The sequence below is a fragment of the Chrysoperla carnea genome, chromosome X (assembly GCF_905475395.1).
Source record: "Chrysoperla carnea chromosome X, inChrCarn1.1, whole genome shotgun sequence".
Classification (NCBI taxonomy): domain Eukaryota; kingdom Metazoa; phylum Arthropoda; class Insecta; order Neuroptera; family Chrysopidae; genus Chrysoperla; species Chrysoperla carnea.
In genome coordinates, this window is record NC_058342.1 from 29,578,647 (window position 1) to 29,597,413 (window position 18,767).

Genomic DNA, 18,767 nt, shown 5'->3' on the forward strand with positions numbered 1-18,767 from the left:
TCCCTTATATGGACGGTGACACTTAGTTTTTTTCTTTTCTAATTCATTGCTAATATGTTTACTTTCTATTAAAAAGTTTTTTTAAAATTTGTTTTCATTCATTCCAAATGAAAATTATCAAAAAATTCCAAAATATGTCGTTTTTTGAGATTCCTCCATAAGAGCCAATGTATTTTATATCGATTTTTAATGACTTTTTTCTTAAAAATTTGCACGGATACCTAAGCTGAAATTTTAACCACATATTCTTTGAGTAAAAGACTACCTACAAACAAATTTTGAGCCTTTAAATCAAACATTGTTGTCATGCTCATACATCCTTTGTCGATATTTTAAAAAAAGTATATATTTAGAGCATTGTTGATGACACTCAGTATATAATTTACTACAACGTATAGAACACAATATGTTATGATTGTGTGATATAGGATAGGTATGGTTACAACCACCAACAACAGAGAACACATACAACCTCTCCCTAATCTTCCAATTTGATTATTACTTCCAGTTAATTAGTTTGATATCATTGTTGTTGTTAAAGCAATCCATATACACATACATGTATACGATAGTGTAGAACCTGTACAGTAGTATCGCACTCCAATATTAGTTCGTATATGTGTGTATAGATGGAGCAAGCGAATTGCAATATAATTATTATTCAAATGATTTAATAAACCATTAGCGTGTATACAAATTATTATTAGTTTAATCACATATTCAATATTTACCCTAATAAATAAATATATCAATATCAATTTTAAATAATCAATATATTCAATAAAAACAATAAATTTAACAATTAGTTCATTATAAATAAATATACAGTAGTTGACACAGTGTCGGACTATGATCTACGCATTGACTTTATAGTTTTATATAGACTTAGCATCGCCTATCTTTCCGTACAGTGAGAAACGTGCCAACATCTGAGGTAATTGATTAGGTCAACTAGGGATATTTATAAGAACAAATACATTTATTGAAAGAAATCGCTTAATACTCAGTCTATATAACTCTAAAGTCAATGGGTTTACGCCAAGAACGCCATGGCGTAGGGATTCTTGTGTGAGACGCCAAATGTTCCTACTTGTGAAGTCAATTATTTAGTTAAATAATCGAATAACACCCTACCTTCAAATTTCGAGAATTCCCTGCTCAAAATTTCAGAAGAAGCATTTTACTAAGTTTCTACCATTCTCGTACCCTAACCCTTTGTCCATCGTGTGAAATTTTCGAATATAGATGGTCGTGTCGCGGCAATCTGCTGAAATGCTAAGCTTTTTACAGCCTTGTCTTTGTGACAGTTTATAATAACTGGATTTGAACCCGCAACCTTTCTGTCAGTAATCAAACGGTTAAAGGCTATTGTTCCTTTAATCGCTCGGCCACTGAGCCGGTTTCAAAGTAGATTTATAATCAAATTTTATAAAAAATATAAAACACAGAATAATTTTTAGATATAGTTCAAATAATAAAACATAGATGGACCTACGGTTAGCTTGAGTGTCTGACCTTGGTCACATAATAGATAAGGCACCCCAGAACATTTAATATCGAAATATATTAATCGAAATGAAATTTGTATGAATACGAGAATATTTAAAAATCTATAACATTTATTGTGAGCTTTTGACGTTCATCATTTGGTTTTAGCCAAATGAAGGGTTGAAGGTGGAAAATGATTTAAATTCCAAAGGATCTTATACCTGTTTTTTTTTTTTTTTTTTTTTTTGACTGCATCAGTATTAAGTAAGTCATTTGAACATTGTGCTATAACACAAGTTGACTAGGTTAGCAGTAGAGAGGTAATAGGTAATAGCGATCGGATATATTCCCAACATAGACATGATGTAAACCACAAGAATCAATTTAAAATCATTGAGCATCCCACTCCATATATATATATATATATATATATATATATATATTATATTGAATGATACACTGCACCAAGCACCGCCACGAGATACACTGTTCATCACTACATATAAAGCTTTATGGATAATAATACTTAAGCTTCCTCAATAAATATAATCTGACTATGGATATATACACAATGTTCCATTTAAGCTTTTGAAGCTTCTTCAAATTGATATATTTTTCGAACGACTTTTTCGTATAAAAATTGACTTAATTGAATAAATTGTTGAATTACCATGTATAGACAGTGTTGAGTACGCAATCGTTTGTTTAATTACGTCATATAAGTAAAGAAAGATAAACAAACAAACACATACATAATATATGTAAGGTATAAAACAATATAAACAAAAGGTACCTGTATATACATGCTATATAATGTTTCAATTCTGCCATAAACTTAATTGTTTATGGCAGAATTGGTGAAAATCCCATCTTTGTAGCATGTATAGAACACACAAAAGAAATTTACAAAACTTTAAAAAACCCCGACAAATTTTTCGGTTACGGAACCCAATTCAATTACCTTTCCATTAAATTATCGTTTTCCTTAAAGAATTTTGAAGAACGTCGCCACTTTTCGGTTCGGGTAGGGAACCTTAACTTGCACTTGATATCTAAGTTTGACCGTTTAGGAGTTATGATGGCACTGAGAAATATACAGACAGACGCCCAGATAAACACTTTAAACTTATAACATTCCTTCTTAAATCAATATCAAAGTGATGGTCAAGGGCATCAAATGAAATGAAAAGGATACTTAGAGAGCTATCATTTTTTCGGACAAATTTTTGGAAATATTTTAATTGAAATTGAAATATTTGAGTCGACTTTGTTCTTTTGAATTATTGTTTTGAATTACCTAATTATTTTACCATTTCACTTTTTGAAATGAATTGAACCAGGTTTATTTGACCACTCATTTCCATAGTAATTATTTATATGTTAAAACTATATGTCATGCCTTTTCCAAACTGAATCGATTTTGAAGATCATTTGTGAACGAAGGTAAAATTCTTATAATATATTAAAAGATATTTTAGCTTGAGGATCTAAGCTGGTGCATCGTGTACATAAATAGCGTAGGTAGTTGATACAGTATCCACAGTATCTATATCTATCTACCTTTTATATAAAACGTAAAAGATGATTCTAATAATGTTGAAACCTTATTCATCAAATAGAATATTAAGAATCTTTATACAAAGAATATTATGAATGTATGAATGTTTGCTACAATTTATTATCATGTCTTCAATTAATGTTAGAAACTTATATATCTAACACAGCTTATATATCTAACATATAACATTTTAGATTTTTTCTATACTTTATGTAGATATATGCATACATTCTTGTATTCAGGATTGCCTAACTGTTTCAAATTTTGCGAGAAGATCCCGAAATATCGATCAATAAAGCTATTACAGGAAATATATTGCATCATACAGGAAAGCTAATGCGAGGCGGCATTGTTAAGTGAACACTGCTGCTTTTTAGTGAAAATTCTATCAAAATTCAATAATACAAAAACATAAACAAAAAATTACGCCCCCGGGTGGGCTCGAACCACCAACCTTTCGGTTAACAGCCGAACGCGCTAGCCAATTGCGCCACGGAGGCTGTTGGTTATTGAAAATACTCTCAAAATTCAATATTGTTAATCTATACATCATCAACAAAAATCTTAACAAAAAATTACGCCCCCGGGTGGGCTCGAACCACCAACCTTTCGGTTAACAGCCGAACGCGCTAGCCAATTGCGCCACGAAGGCTGTTATTTATTAAAAATACATTGGAAATCAAATAAAAACGTTAAATCCGAAGAACTTTAAAAATATTTACTACAAATGTACGTATCGACGTTTGTAGTAAAATATTTGCGCCCCCGGGTGGGCTCGAACCACCAACCTTTCGGTTAACAGCCGAACGCGCTAGCCAATTGCGCCACGGAGGCTGTTGTTTTATTAAAACTACCGTAAAATTATATTTTCGATAAAATTTCATTGATATTAAAACATATTTTTCTTTGTTTAAGTTTAATTTAATTTTGTTAACCTATAAAGGCACGCGTCGTAACATTTCTAAAAATGCCGGCAACAAAAGGTATTTATTTGTATTCTAAGCAACGTTTACACAATCAAGTAATGTCTGTCTATAACAAATTAGAAGATACATAGGACAACAAAAAACAAATTTTAAAGCTTCTTTTTTTTGACTAAGAACTACAAGAATACGATTTATGTGACACTCAATACAGTAGATCGAAAACAAATTAGAAGATACAGAATTTGTTCATCGAGATACAAGCAGTGGCGGAGTTAAGAAAAAAAAACTCAGATAGCAATTGTTAAATTAGCCACGAGTGGCTAAAAAAATGTTTAAAATATAGAGAATAATTTTGAGATGTTTAAACGCAGTCCTTTTGAGTTAAATGTATAATTTACACTTTAAAAAAATGAATTTACAACACAGAATTTACAGTTTTTTAATAAAAAGCCGAAGAATAATATAAATTAATGTAATACCATACAAAATCTAAGTAATTAATACCGTACAGTATGTCAACAAATCTGACAAGCTACTTACTATAACGTCACGTTTTTCTCTCACTGAATTTGTACTTTTATTAATTAATTTTAAGTAATTAAAAAGATAGTTGTTACTAAAATAATGGTTAAGTTTAAATGTCCAACCAATAAAGTTACGGAAATAAAATATTTGAACTAAATTTAAATTCCATGATTATTCACTTTGTTTCTGCGAAATCTAGGCACTCTTCGAAAAAATTTTTTTCAATAAACCCATTAAAAGTCGTTCACTTTTCTATAAAAAACCATTTCAGATTTTGTTGTGTCAGTTATTAAAAATTTCCATCTACTTAAAATGCTCCAGATAGAAAGTGCTTCATTGTCACCCGTTTAAAATCGCCACTGGCTACGGGCAATACTTAATAAATGTATTATTTTTCAATTAAATTATTCGAATAAAAAAAACGAGTATATATACGACACGCGGAGTAGAGAAAAAAAACCGGTAATCGATGAACAAACATCGGTTTTAATACGGCGTAGAGTATGAAACTTTCAATATCAATGATGTGTGACTAGCTAATAAAATCACGTCTGGATTATCACCTCCCACAATATAATATATATATATATATATATACACAAACATATATATACACAAATATAAACGGAGATAAAACCTTATCAAGTCGTTTATTATAGGTCGGTTTTCACTTTGTAAAGCTATCAGAATCTATCAAACAATATTTATCTATTTTATTAATTGAAAAACTATAGGGTGTAGCTACTAATTCAATCATATTAAACATTGGTCCTTGTAGCTCACCATCTGTGAGCTACATTTAATACTTATATATAATTGGCTGCATTTAATATTAATTTTAATTGAGTGGCCATCTGTAGATTCTTTCAAGTATTAAAAAAAGTCATAATGAAAAATACAAACAACGTGATAACATAACATAAACAATTAATTTTTGCAGTTCTACAGTAGAATAACTTAAAAAATTAAGTTATATTGACAGAAGAAATAAAAAAATTTAATTATAGTTATTATAATTTTAAAGTTATTTATTAATTAATTGTAATTTTAGCAATAAAATGACGTCGTACGTTGACGGGTCGTAAAGAGCGTGATGTCATCGTCGTTGGTTTGATTTACAAATTAATAAAGATGGGTTTTGTTGTATTTGTCATAAATTTAAAATAAAAAATGAATTGAATATTTTCACAGCGGATAATAACATGGATCATGGTTTACAACCTGATGTTTTAAAGAAATTAACGTTTGTTGAGGAACAATTAAATTAAAAATATTTGTCAATAATTGAAGTATAATTTTATTTTAAGAAATATCTATTTTATATGATACCATTCGCGAGCCATTACAAAGTTATACTTTTAGCTAGTATAAAAACTGGTTTATATCTGGAGAACTGTTTGGTTTTAGGATTTAGGTTAGGGTTTTAGGTAGGAACAATTTTTCCTTTAGGAATACTTAATAGCTGTTCGAATTAATGAAATAACTTTAACATTAATATTTAACTGTAACATTATAGTATTTTTTCAAAATCAAAGGCAATTTTGAAAGTTGCTTTCATCATGGTAGAAGGTATACATTTGAAATTGACATTTCTTTATGTTGCCAAACAAAACAGACCCATAGTATAAACATGCATTTATGGGTATTATCGTAACAACACTTTCCCTGAAAACATATAACGCATATTTACTATAGAGTTTAAAACGTTTATTTTTGTTGTTGTTTTTGCTATAAAACAAATTTACAGAAATCTTTTTTCCCAAGGAAATCAAATTTAGAATACATTTTCACATCTCTACGTAACATTGAAACACTGTTTTTTTTTGTTCACATTACATTCAAGGATCACGGCTAAACTACGTAATTGATTCGAATCCAGGCAGTGTTTAAAGTTAATTTGTATTTTGATTTGGTGTAGTATTTTTCTTACGTAATTTTCGACTCGTGAGAATTTGAAAAATACGTGCTTTACTATTTTAGGTTGTGCAAAAATACGATACAGTTAAAATTTAGGTTATACGGAAATGCAGTTTTTTAATTAATTTTCAATTGAAAACCATTAGATTTGAAATACTCTTAGGACCTCCTCAGTCTTTTAAAATTATTATATCATGTATATGAAATATATACAAGGTATACTAAGTTTAGTCCCAAGTTTGTAACGCTTAAAAATAATGATGCTAAGAAAAAAATTTTGTCATAGGTGTTCATAAAATCACCTAATTAGTCCATTTACGGTTGTCCGTCCGTCCGTCCGTCTGTGGACACGTAACTCAAAAACGAAAAAAGATATCGAGCTGAAATTTTTACAGCGTACTCAGGACGTAAAAAGTGAGGTCAAGATCGTAAATTAGCATCATAGGTCAATTGGGTCTTGGGTCCGTATGACCCATTTTGTAAACCGTTAGAGATAGAACAAAAGTTTAAATGTAAAAAATGTTCCTTATCAAAAATTAAACAACTTTTGTTTGAAACATTTTTTCGTAAACATCACTGTTTACCCGTGAGGGCGCCAATTAGGCGGAAATTGTATAATATGTACTATACTTGATTATCAGTTATATATGTGTCACATGTTTGTATGTATAATGTGATAAAGAAATCAACACTGACTATGCATGGTATTTCAACAATTAACTCAATCAGTAATTGTTTGTTTTCACTTGTTAGTTCTTGGGTTAAGAAGTACAATTTGAAGAAGCGTGACTTAGCTTAGTTAAGATACATAAAGCTGAAAAATTCATTAAGTTGGTTTATCATAAAACCCGGAAATACAAATAATCGGTTCTTCAATTTTACTTATGTTTCTTTCGTATTACTAAATGAAATTTTGTTGAATAACCAACGGCTTATGTAAACACAACATAAACGATATAACTATCTGGATAAACATATGTATAGTGTAAAAGCAGCTTTATTTTCACTCATAATATGGTAATACTTGCTGTGTAACATTTACTGTTTTACAATTAGTAAAAGCTTGTTTTGCTGTTGACAGATGCATTGATATTTCACATTTCTAATAGCATATAAAAGCGAATGTATGTTTATTGCTAAATTTCGTCTAAATAGCTCCAGGAATATTTGTTACAAGTGTGTGTATAATGTTATTCTCTATATGGTATTGTCTTTAAGATAGTTTACTCGTTAGAGTCGATGATTAAAATCATTTATATTATATTAATTATTGAGTGAAACTTATTGAGTATAAACTAATTGAGTATTACTGCCATCTATTGAGCAACAAAAAACATACTTTTGAGACTTAAAGCAAAACACCTAAATGACCGAGCTATACTAGGCATTTTTTGAGTTAAAAAGACTTTTTATCACTAATATAAGAACCATGTAAAATGTCAACACACTGTACCAATTTGAATGCACCGGTAATGTTATTTATTTCGTCGCCAATAGATGTCAGAAAGAGTGATATGATGCAGTTAATGTTTCAGTTTTTCCTGAAAACACAGAAAAAACGACTTTTTCTAAAAATGAAACCTAGCTAAATCGATTTTTTCCCCAAAAACCCCCTGCATACTATTTTTCAGGAAAATCGTTCGAGCCGTTTCTGAGATTGCTGATATACTTCATTTATCCAAGGATTGCTATTCTAAATATATATGCTGATGCTTCTAATCAGTAAAATATAAATTTTTCAACTTCAATAAAGTTTCGTTGTTACTGATTTTATTGACTTCTAAAATCGAAAAATTATTAATAAATTATAAAAGCAAAAAAAATAAACAAAATATATCAAAGTATAGTCTAAAAATTTGTAACGTTTAGAAATATTAATGGCTAAAACAAATTCTGGTAAAGGTGTTCATAATATGACTGGATTAGTCCATTTCCATTTGTCCACGTGTCATCACGGTAACTCGAAAACGAAGAGATGTAATTCATAAACGAACAACATAGGTCATAGATCAATCGGATCATGGATCCGTATAACTCATCTTTTAAACCGTAAAACATAGAAGAAAAGTTTGAGCACAAAAAGTATTCTTTATAAAAAATTAACAACTTTTATGAAACTTTTTTTCGTAAACGTCATAGTTTTAAATTCACAAGAAAAATGAGTTTGTTTCAGCCACCTTAATAGGGTCAAACTACCTTAATTGTATATTTCAACAACTACTTCTTATTATTATAAAGTACTGAGTAAACCTGTTGGTACTATGCTTGTACTTTTTACTGCAAACTTAGTAAACACAGCCTTAAGACTCAAAAAGGTTGTTAACATATCAAGTTTAAAACACTTTCAAAATTTACTTCAATTATGCATACGGAAATTTTTTCATGATAACCACTGGCCTATAATAAAAACTGGATAGTGGATGCATATACTTTTAAGTCAGTCAAGTTCAGTATGCGCGCAAATTTATTTCTAGTGTATACATTTTTAAGCTCAGTATGCGCTAAAAGCTCAGTATGCGCTAAAAGCTCAGTATGCGCAAATTTATTTCTAGTGTATACATTTTTAAGCTCAGTATGCGCTTTTAAGCTCAGTATGCGTTAAGCTATTTCTAGTGTATACTTTTTTAAGCTCAGTATGCGCGCATACTTAACTTGGCATGGCTTCTATTCAAGAACATGTATATTAAGGACATGAAACCTCCTATGCCGAGTTAATTTAAGGAGCCAATCTGGGCGGGGTCTAGTCATCAGTCGTTGCGTACTTTGTACTGCACATCAGGTTCTCTAAGTGATTGAAAACAATTGAAGTTGTACAATTGATTGAAAACAAAAGACAGGCTTAAATTCAAGAGAAAGGTTTTTATGTACAATGCATGCATAATAAAGTAGAGTGAGTTGAGCATCGATTAAACTCAAATATTAACAAGATATACAACCAGCTTCAAGGATTGTTTTTATCTATTTTAAACCTTCGGGAGGTAGAAGTCTGAAACGAGAAAGTAGGGTTGAATAATCAAATTATCAAATATGCCCATGTGGGGTATCAAATAAAAGTGCATGACGTGTACATCACAAAACTGTAAGTCCTACGCAAAAGGAATATGGGGAGGGGAGAGGGTTATAGTAGGGATATTTCCCAGAAAAGCAGGTAGTTCACAGCTAGTATTCCATATATTAAACAAGGTATAAAAAATATATTTTGAGGGACTAGTTTTTATTGTACTAAAAAATATTTTTTCTGCAAGTTCGTAAAAGCTTGAGCCATTCCTATTTATCCTAGATATTTAAAATTGTGTGCGTCCAGCTTTTTTTCAAATAGTGACTCATAGAAAAATTATATTCTACTTTTTATTTTATTGTGTTTCAAATAAAAAGTATTTTCTACGTGTAATCAACGTTCTTAAGTACACTTTTGTGATCCACGGTACTTATCTGGGTACCATTGATGAGATACAAACAGTAAGTAACTCACTGAGTATGGAGGCAACACAGCATGTATTTGTTAGGGACAAGTAAACAGTTTATGTAATCCTATTAAATTTTAGTTGTAGTAGGTATATATTATTAGTCTTAGGTCTTTTACAACACAGTTCACTCACTCGCATAAAACACATAGATACAGTCAAAACCGATTGTAGCGATATCGTTAATCACGACGAATCGATTTAACATTCAATAGGGTATTCCACTATTTTTGAAAAAGTACTTCAAAATGTTAATTTTACTAATAACAAGTGAAAACAAACAATTGACTGAATTAATTGTTGAAATACCATGCATAGTCAGTGTTGATTTCTTTATCACATAACACATTCATACATGTGACACATACATAGCTGACATTCAAGTATGGTACATACTATAAAATTTCCGCCTAATTGGCGCCCTCATGGGTAAACAGTGATGTTTACGAAAAAATGTTTCAAGCAAAAGTTGTTTATTTTTTTATAAGGAACATTTTTTGCATTTAAACTTTTGTTCTATCTCTAACGGTTTACAAGATGGATGGATCCTACGGACCCAAGACCCAATTGACTTATGATGCTCATTTACGAACTTGACGAACTTGATAATACCCTATTAATATACAATCAAATGATTTGTGGATAGTATTCGTATTTACATAAATTTCAATTTACTTGTTATGTACGCAGCACTAATGTTACACAATACGTCAGCTGTATAGCTACAGATATACTGCTATAATCATGTCAGCGCACGTATAGCAAGTCGATGACGCAAACCCATAATATTTTTTCTTACCAAAAAATGTCCAACGTCGCTAAAAAAGTTTACACTTCGAAAGTTTTCCCTTCAAAAATGTCCGTCAAAGGAAATAACGCGAGATATCATTTTACGATTCTATGAATATCGTTATAAGCGATTTTCATTGTATCACGATACACACATTATATAACAGTTTAAAAGGCCCTAACACTATAATCTTTTATGTATAGTTAAGATTGTTCTTAACTCCCAGTAAATAATTATAAACACAAAAGCTTTTCAAAATATTAGTTTAAACTTAAAGATTATCTGGAAAATTAAATCTTATATAATAATTTTGACATTCATGACTAATTCTTGTTGTTATATAATGTTTCGAATTTTATAGTAACCATGAAAAAACATTCAGAGTAATTGTAATAATATTCAGTAAGTTTTTGTACACACGTTTCGAACAAAATTATTATAATGTTTTTGTGTGTCCCAATATGAGGTGGCTTAAACCATTTTATTATAAAGTTTTTTGTTTGTTTTAAATATTTTACGATCGATGTTGTTAAATAGTGGGATAAACTTCAGGGAAGAAAAATTCAGGGAAGCCATAACTTGTGACAATTCATCTCTGATCATGTCACGAACAACATACTAAAAGTTATTAATAATACATATTCCGAGTAATTTTCTTGTCATGCTTTTTGTCAGTCCTTGTCTGTTTTGGTCAAATACCTCCAAAAATAATTTTTATCTGACGAAAAAAGGATGAACCCCCATATTTATACTATGTATAATATGAAATATATCAAAGTATACTATGTTTAGTCCCAAATTTTGGTATACTTAAGTGTTCATAAAATCATCTAGTTATTTCTGTTGGTGAGGTCGAGTTCGTTAATGAGCAACATAGGTCAATTGGGTCTTTATCCGTAGTACCCATCTTGTAAACCGTTAGAGATAGAACTTTGAAAAAAGTTCATTATAAAAAAATAAGCAAAACTTTTGTTTGAAACATTTTTTCGTAAACAGCACTGCTTACCCGAGAGGGCGCAAATTACATCGTATGTTCTATATAGGACCAAAGATTTTATAAAATGACCAAGAAAAACGTTGAAGTATTTCAGGTAAGGGAGAGGGGGTATTTCGAACTTTTTGAACAACTTGTATATCATTTATAAATAACACAATAGAAATTGATACATACAAAAATTTTATTATATACCTATATTTGGAACTTTTTTTTTTTTCCTTTTTTGATGTTTCACATCTATGAATCAATCGGGTTGTGCAAAAGAAAGTAAAGTTTTCTTGTAGTATAGGTTTTTCAATAAGAGTGATACTTTTAAGAAATTTTCATTATATAAACAACAATTCAATGGATCAAAGTAAATTATGCTTTGTAATACAGAGTAGATACTTATAATTGTATTTACGAAAAAATGTTTCAAACAAAAGTTGTTTATTTTTTATAAGGATGGGTCCTACGGTTAAAAGTTTAAATGTCAAAACTGTTCCTTATAAAAAAAAATAAACAACTTTTGTTTAAAACATTTTTCGTAAACATCACTATTCACTTGTGAGAGCGCACATTAGAGCATTATAGTATGTTTCATATAGAAATATCAGTTATATGTGTGTGACAACACAGTCTTGTTATATTTACACGACTGTGGCTATATAAGAGTGGCTATCTTTCTTCACATACATTGACAGTGAAATCAACACTTTTTTCTTCAAATTTTAAAAACTATCACTCTTATTGAAAGGCCCTATATTCTAAAAGAATTTTGATGTTCACATATTCGCAATATGATGATTATTCCTTTTAGAGGAACACACAAAAAAGCTACCATTGTTGTTAAAGGTTATTTTCTTGATCGTTTTACATAATTAAATAGATATCACACACACACACACACACACACACACACAGTGGCGTAACAGCTGTCGATTTAGTAGTGTTCCACCGAGAAAAGGGGGCCTCTCTTCTGTATAGAACTCCACCTCCCCTCTCCTCTATCAATTTTACGACAAGAAAAGAAAAAGAATATTCTCTTGCGCTGGAACTTATTTATTGATGCAATGCAATTTTTCCGTTTTCTGTACATATTGACAAGTCATTGCTTAGAAAGATTGGAAACGACAAGTCATTAGAAGATTGGAAACGTCTAGGTTTCTTGCTTGTTCGATTTCGAAAGTGACCAAAAAGCTCAACTTTTCTAGTCTCATAGAATTTTTCATCAACTTAATTTTCGAAGAAGATCTTTCTGTGGTTACTACTGAGGCAGGAATAGTAAGAAATAAATAACAAGCAATTATTTCTAACTACTACAAGAAAATAATTTTGAATCAACAGGTATTCAAATTTTCATTACTCGTCTCTGAAGCGAGTTCAAACGATCATAATAAAAACTATCAATCTTAGATATGATTTATAAATTTTCATAATTTAAAAAAAAAATTTCGGATTTGTGCTCCTCAAAAGGTTCTTTTAGAGTCGAGGGACCCGTGTTCCGTGGAATACGCGGAGCAGTGGTAGTTACGCCACTGCCCACACACACACGCACACACACAAACACGCTTGCCGTCACTGTTATATATGGTACATACTATTAGAGGCACTACACAAAATATAACAGAAAAGTGCTCACAAAATATATGATAAATATATTTATTATGTATCGGAATTATTTATTTTGGCTATGCAGAATAGTCATAGAGTCGTCTCGTCCAATGTTGACCTTTTTTGTAACCTTTTATCCAATAGTAAAAATCGATTTGTTGTGTTGTTGTAATATTAAAACAACCAAAATAAAAGCCCTCAAATATGTATTTTTGTCTCTTTCTGATCAAACTAGAATATAACATGGTGTTCTAATGGCAAATGTGAAATACCTAGTATGTCTGCTTTCTCTGTCTAATATTTATAAAAGTACAAATTCAGTGAGAGAAATTCAAATTTTAAAACAGACGTGACGTCATAGTATGTGGCTTGTCAGATTTGTTGATATACTCTATGGTATTAATTACTTATATTTTGAAAACTAAATAATAACGTGTGTAAATTCTATTTTGTAAATTCATTCTTTTAAGGTGTAAATTATATATTGAACTGTCACTAATTGACAGCTCACATATTAATACGTCATCAACAGACAGCGCCAAAAAGACTGCGTTTTTTTGGACACTTAATTACAGCATTTTTAAATAGTATTCATATTTTTTACTATGTTATGACATGACGGTGTAAACAAGGAATTAAAAATATAAAAAGAATACATTAATATTTCCTTTCCAATGGAGGAGTCACAATTCAATGAAAGAACTGTATTATACACAGTAGTGGTATAGTTTGGATATAAAAGATATAAATAAAAATATTCTATGTCAATTTTTTGGCATGTCATTTATTGAGTGACACTTTCATTTTAATATTATGTGTAATATTCTCTGAAATATAATAAATATCTTTGATATGTTATCAAAATATACCGTACGCTTTTTTTTTTTAACCCTTAAAGTTTAAGGGTTGAAAAATTGTTATAATTTTTATTGTGAGGTAAATACATTACCGATATACCAATTACCCATGAGAGGAAATTAAAAAATTGGTTTTTTTATTTATTGGTCAAAATAATGCATGAAAGATTTACCACAAAATCAGATTATTTTGCAATTTTTAAGATTTTTCACGAAATGTCGGCTTTATTTGAAGATATTTCATGTTGAACCATGAGATAAAACATCCATTTCAATAGAAAACATCTTACACTACAAAACGTTGGATGAGGGGAAATGTGGCTTTAGTCATGGACCTCTGTTATTCACGTGTCAGTCTTTATTTGAAACAATTGTATTTTAAAGTACCTACAGCCTCCGTGGCGCAATTGGCTAGCGCGTTCGGCTGTTAACCGAAAGGTTGGTGGTTCGAGCCCACCTGGGGGCGCAAATGTTTTACTACAAACGTCACTACGTACATTTGTAGTAAAAAATTTTAAAGTTTGTCGGATTAAACGTTTTTATTTGATTTTCAATGAATTTTTTAATGAATAACAGCCTCCGTGGCGCAATTGGCTAGCGCGTTCGGCTGTTAACCGAAAGGTTGGTGGTTCGAGCCCACCCGGGGGCGTTATATTTTCTTGAAGTTTTTATTAATAATAAATAGATTAACAATTTTGAATTTTATAGTTTTTTCAATACACAACAGCCTCCGTGGCGCAATTGGCTAGCGCGTTCGGCTGTTAACCGAAAGGTTGGTGGTTCGAGCCCACCCGGGGGCGTTATTTATTATTAAATTTTTCCAGATCTATTTTTTCCTCAAACCGACACAAATATAGATCTGGGAAATTTCCTATATCCGTCAAAAGCCACTTGGGTCTAACACTACCAGAGACTTTATGTAAAACCATTTCGGATTTTGGAAACTTATTTTGGATTTGAAACCAAAACATCTTGTATACAAAATAATGTTACAATCCAACAACAACAAAACTCGTAAAAAAATTAATGAAACGAAAAATGCATTAATAATAATAATTTTTCATGAGATGTTTCATACTACAGCATACTGTTTGAAATAATGAATGAATGAATATAAGCAAGCTTTTTTTGTCACGTTTTAATACACTGAGTGTAAATCCAGTAGAGTCACAATAATTGAAATTCAAGATAAACAGGAGGTGTTCCTATTATTGGGCTTGTTTCGATTCTTGGAATTGTATCATTATTTATAAAATAAAGCATTGCAAAGCAACACTGGAATGTATATATTTAATCAAGACTGTACACACACCATATAACACTTGTCATTGTGGTGCTATTTTGTTAAGTATAAAACAAGTGAAAACGAACAATTGACTGAGTTGAAATACCATGTATAGACAGTGTTGATTACACTTATTACACATACATCGTAACGATTTACAAGATGAGTCTTACGAACCCAAGACCTTTACCTATGTTGCTCATTTACAAACTTAACCTCACTTTTTACGTCCTGAGAACGCTGTAATTTCAGCTTGATATCTCCTTTTGTTTTTGAGTTATCGTGTTGTCAGACGGGTAGATAGACAGACATGCAGCCGAAAATTGACTAATTAGGTGATTTTATGAACACCTATACCAAAATTTTTCGAGCGAGCGGATGAGATGGGTATGAAAAGTGTTTTGATTATCGAGGGATTCAATTATCGAGACGCTACTGTAATAAAGGATGGTATAACTCGCATGTATTACTCCTCAACAAAACAATATAGTTTTCTGCCTACACTTAGTTTAGTACACCGTAACAAAAGAACATATATAATGAGTCATTGAAAATTATACACAAAATCTATGGCGCCAACATTTTATAACTATAGAGGCGAGACAATATTTTCAACATTTTTCATTGCAAGGAACTAGATCAGTTTCATTTATGATAATATAAAATGATAATAGCATAATTTTTATCTTATCTGTTTTATTTTCTTAGAAAAAATAGGAACAAATTTTTGTATTGTTACAAAAAATAAACAAGTGAAAACAAACAATTGACTGAATTAATTGTTGAAATACCATGCATAGTCAATGTTGATTTCTTTATCACATTACACATACAAACATGTGACACATACATAACTGATAATCAAGTATAGTACACATTATAAAATTTCCGCCTAATTGGCGCCCCCACGGGTAAACAGTGATGTTAACGAAAAAATGTTTCAATCAAAAGTTGTTTAATTTTTGATAAGGAACATTTTTTACATTTGAACTGTTCTATCTCTAACGGTTTACAAGATGGGTCCTACGGACCCAAGACCCAATTGACCTATGATGCTCATTTACGAACTTGACCTCACTTTTTACGTCCTGAGTACGCTGTAAAGCTTGATATCTTTTTTCGTTTTTGAGTTATCGTGTCCACAGACGGACGGACGGACGGACAACCGGAAATGGACTAATTAGGTGATTTTATGAACACCTATGACAAAATTTTTTTCCTAGCATCATTATTTTTAAGCGTTACAAACTTGGGACTAAACTTAATATACTATGTATATTTCATATATACATGGTATAATAATTTTTGGCATGTATGTTCATTTGTTTTAGGTCTGTTTTTTATTTGCTCACTAGATGGCAGAAATATATTATTATTCCATAATATAACAATTAAATTGACCCAAAAACTAACATTCTTTGCTAAATTAGGTTATGTATCCTGTTTTTTTCGAGATCTAAACACAATGCGTTTTCGACATAAATATATATAAACCATGTATAGATAAATTGATTATAAAAAAAAAAAAAACGAACTACGATCGGGTAAAAAAAAAACACGAAGAGAAAAATCTTATATTAAAAAAAGAAAATTTCATAATAACATTTGATCGTTTAATAAAGATATCATCGTTATGAATAGATGAGTAAGCCCACACTTTCAAGTTTTGTGAAGTTGAAATAGGGAAAAAAAGTTATAAAGCAGCATATATAGTGTAGCATGGCGATTGAACGAGACTAGCTACGATCATCGAACAAACAATAGCATATATATGCTTGCTACGCATCAATCGTATAGATAGACGGACTTCTTCGAACTTTATTACTTCCATATATACACACTCCAACGGGGGGATATTGTTTTTCGGCTTCAACCAAATATAAAAAATACAAGCCGTGGATAAAGTCTAGTACGACGCTTGAGGTCAACACGAATAACTTCCCAGCATAAAAAAAATGTTATAAAATCTGGGCTAATTTAGTTGATCATCGCCAATTTTTAGTTTTTTCGAGTACGTAACCCTAAATTCGCACTTTAAACATAGCTAACAACACTCCCCATTAAATTACTTTTCCACCAATTACCAAATCCGTTTATGCGTTACGATGCCATAAACAGACAGACAGGCAGACAGACACACAGACAAATACAAACACATAGCGGTCAAACTTTTAACACCCCTTTTTTTTTAGTTCTGGGGTTAAAAAATAAAAACTTCATTTCGAAGAGATTATATCGAATTTCATGAATTTCTTTTCGGGTTATATTGCTTTTAATGCGCATTGATCGATACCTCAACGAAGTCGATATCACTTTTTGTTCGCACGATATCGATCAGGATAAACCTTAAGAAAAAGCTTGTCCGGTTCTTTTCGGATCATATTGCCTTTAGTACGTATCGATCGACACCTCAACGAAGTCTATAAAAAAGACTACGAACGTACGTACATACACACACGCACACACACACACACACACACACACGTGTTTTCGATTTCGGTTTTTTTCGAAAATTTCGATTTCGAAAATCGGACCCATTACAATAATTTCCTATAGTGGGAAGTTTCAGTCTTGGGACCCCCGTTAGGAACGAAGTTCTTTACGAAGCTGTTAAATAAAAACATATAGGTAATCTGTTTTTGATTGCTAAACTAATTAAAGTTATACACTAATTAGTTAAAATAATTTAATAAATAATTAACGTTTATAAATTAATATTCGTAATGACAGCTAACAGAATAGTAACAGATTTGACTAGAGTCACGAAACAGTGTTCATAGATAATTATAGTACAATAATTTACATCCAAAACTAGTAATGCAAATGTATCCATAACTACTTTTGGATGTAAATAGGACAAAAATGCCAAATTAGTGTACTATAAAAAATAAAAATAATATAGGGTTGGTGAACATATCGGTGCCAAAAATTCAACCCCCCCCCTTCCTTGAACCAAAGCTTGGTACACCCATGACCATTAACTATTTTAATATGGTTTTCTAATAAATTCAAGAGGTTGGTCAAATATTCCAGAGTTAAAGCCCGTGATTGAATGTTAAAATACCTGCTATAAGAATTATTCATTTTAGTACCAATAAATTAAAATTGTCTTTTATAACCTATAAATAAATATCCTTTCTATACAACTTCTATTCACATAGTATTTGACTTAATTTGTATATAGAAGTCATGTGAGTGTTTTAAACACAAGATTTTTTTCCCATATAATAAAATATCTATAAAAAACACAACAAATACAGTTGCAACTTTTTAAACAGTACTTCAAATAAAAAAATAATAACACGGGAAAAGTAGTCAGTCACGTTTATAATATCTTTGATAGAGGAAGGTCGTGTACCTTTGGATA

At 30.6% G+C, this 18,767-nt stretch overlaps 1 protein-coding gene and 6 non-coding genes across 7 annotated transcripts in view; 3 read left to right on the forward strand and 4 right to left on the reverse strand.

The window, feature by feature from the left end:
• Positions 1–18,767, reverse strand: part of LOC123303048 — a 509,686-nt gene that overhangs the window by 487,000 nt on the left and 3,919 nt on the right. The gene's annotated exons all lie outside the window — the stretch shown is intronic.
• Trnan-guu lies at positions 3,473–3,546 on the reverse strand. Its single transcript has one exon. It is a non-coding gene; the product is annotated as a tRNA-Asn (tRNA).
• On the reverse strand, positions 3,625–3,698 carry Trnan-guu. The gene has a single exon. It is a non-coding gene; the product is annotated as a tRNA-Asn (tRNA).
• Trnan-guu lies at positions 3,807–3,880 on the reverse strand. Its single transcript has one exon. It is a non-coding gene; the product is annotated as a tRNA-Asn (tRNA).
• On the forward strand, positions 14,508–14,581 carry Trnan-guu. Its single transcript has one exon. It is a non-coding gene; the product is annotated as a tRNA-Asn (tRNA).
• Positions 14,691–14,764, forward strand: Trnan-guu. Its single transcript has one exon. It is a non-coding gene; the product is annotated as a tRNA-Asn (tRNA).
• Positions 14,842–14,915, forward strand: Trnan-guu. The gene has a single exon. It is a non-coding gene; the product is annotated as a tRNA-Asn (tRNA).